The sequence below is a fragment of the Rattus norvegicus genome, chromosome Y (assembly GCF_021556685.1).
Source record: "Rattus norvegicus strain SHRSP/BbbUtx chromosome Y, alternate assembly SHRSP_T2T, whole genome shotgun sequence".
NCBI lineage: Eukaryota > Metazoa > Chordata > Mammalia > Rodentia > Muridae > Rattus > Rattus norvegicus.
Genome location: NC_141555.1, coordinates 72,138,870 through 72,141,271, shown reverse-complemented (window position 1 = coordinate 72,141,271; position 2,402 = coordinate 72,138,870). Strand labels below are relative to the sequence as shown.

At 46.0% G+C, this 2,402-nt stretch overlaps 1 pseudogene; it reads left to right on the top strand.

The window, feature by feature from the left end:
- The first annotated feature begins 1,482 nt into the window (after nt 1–1,482).
- Nucleotides 1,483–2,065, top strand: LOC147998101 (large ribosomal subunit protein eL19 pseudogene; annotated as a pseudogene).
- Nucleotides 2,066–2,402: the final 337 nt, after the last annotated feature.

The window sequence follows — 2,402 nt, the reverse complement described above, 5'->3', positions numbered from 1 at the left end:
TTCTCAGCCCAGGAAAATATAGGCAGACACACCATCTACAAGCCAGGTAGCAGGCTTCAGTAAATTTGCCAGGCTCTGATCTTGGACTTGAAGCCTCTTTATCAGCCATCCAGTCTCTGAGAATGGAGTGACAGCAAGCTGGTTGGTTCCTGGGTGAGGCAGGGATCAGCCAGGAGAGGGGTGAACATACAATGTGCTTCTTGATTTCTAGAGAGAACAGAATGCAGATGAATGCTTCAAGGCTAAGCAATATGAGTGGCATGGCTTGGTTAATTTTGGGCCCAAAATATAAAGCAAACAAGAAAAATAAATTGTATGAGAGAGTTGGCAGACATGATTACTAATATTGGTTGCTGACTTGAGTGGTCAATTAAAATGCATGCATCTGGGCACTCTTGTGAGGGATTTTCTTGATCAGGTTATTTGAATCAGGAAGATTGCCCTAAGTGTGGGTGGGACATTCTGGTGGCAATCCAGATTTAAGAATGTGAAAGAAGGAGGCTTTGATTTTTGTCTGCCTGCCTTCACTCTCACTGGCAAGGTCATCTCTCCTGTGGCTGCTGCATTCCTTTGCTAATATTCTAACCACCTTCTCTGATATCTCATTGTAGACTGAAGACCAAGGCCTCCAGAAAACTCATGTGCCTTCAGCACCAGGTTAAGAAGGATGAGGCATCAATAATCATAGACTGAGCAGCCAATGGGGTTCTCAGTACCCTTGTATGTGACAGCCATTGTTAGACTATCCAATGTCCTGTAAGTCAAATTACCTTTTGTTGTGTTTGTTGGTGTGAATAGGAGTGGGCCACCATAGACTCTTGTGTTTGAATGCTTGACCCATGAGGAGTGATGCTATTAAGAGGTGTGGCCTTGGTGGAGTTGGTGTGGCCTTGTTGGAGTAGGTGTGACCTTGTTGGAGTAGGTGTGGCCTTGATGGAGTGGGTGTGGACTTGTGGGAGTAGGTGTGGCCTTGTTGGATTGGGTGTGGCCTTGATGGAGTAGGTGTGGCCTTTTTGGAGTAGGGGTGGCATTGTTGGAGTAGGTTTGGCCTTGTTGGAGTAGGTGTGACTTTGTTGGAGTAGGTGTGTCTTGTTGGTGTAGGTGTGGCCTTGTTGGAGTGGGAGAGGCCTTGATGCAGTGGGTGTGGCATTGCTGGTGTAAGTGTGGCCTTGTGGAGTGGGTGTGGCCTTGTTGGCGACATTGTGGCCTTGTTGGAATAGGTGTGACTTTGTTGGAGAAACTGTGCCACTGTGGTGGCTTTGCATTGAGATTTGTATATACTCAAACTATGCTCAGTGGTACAGACAATACCATTCTGCTGTCTGTGCATCCAGAACTTTGGGCTCCTCCAGCACCAAGTCTGCCTGGATGCTCCCATGATTCCTGCCATGATGATAATGGACTGAACCTCTGAAACTGTAAGCCAGCTGCAGTGGAATCTTGTCCTTTATAAGAATTACCTTGGCTGCTACCTCTGCATCCATGAGCATGCTCAGGCTACAGAAGAGCCTTGCCTCTAGTGTCCTCCACTGTGCTAAAAAGAAGGTCCAGTTGGACCCCAATGCTACTAATAAAGTCGCCAACGCCAACTCCAGTCAGCTGATCAGGAAGCTGATTGAAGAAGGCCTGATCATCTGGAAACCTGTAACTGTCCATCCTCAGACTCGGTGCTAGAAACACACCTTGAAGGGCAGGCATATGGTTACAGGGAAGGGAAAGGGTACTGCCAACACTTGGGTGCCTGTGAGGGTGACCTGGATGAGAAGGATGAGGATCCTGCACCGGCTTCTCAGGAGATACTGGATATCTAAGAATATTGACCGCCATATGTATCACAGCCTGTCCCTGAAGGTCAAAAGGAATGTATTAAAAAACCATTGGATTCTTACGGAGCAGATCCTCAAACCGAAGGCAGACAAGGCCTGCAAGGAGCTACAGGCTGAACAGGCTGATGCTCGCAGGTCTAAGACCAAGTAAGCACAAAAACGCGTGGGAGGAGCGCCTCCAGGCCAAGAAAGAGGAAATCATCAAGACCCTGACCAAGGACGAAGAGACCAAGAAATAAAGCTTCCTTCATGTCTGTGCATAGTGATCTCACTGTGGCCTCACATGATCAGTCATTAAAATAAAACAATCCTTAAAATAAAAAAGAGTTACCTTGCCTATGGTGTCTGTTCACAGCTATGGAAATCTTACTAAGACAGTGTGTATTCATTCTGCCATTTCTGTTTCTCTGGAAACCCTAATACAATAGCGCTCTAGAGAGAGGCACAACTCCCCACCAGACAACATAAATTCCAATTTATTTTTTGGTGAATATGAAGTTGTTGTGTTTTTTTTTTAAAAAATACAAACTTGTTTTTTTGTTTGTTTGTTATGGGGTTGTGTTGTTGCTGCTGCTG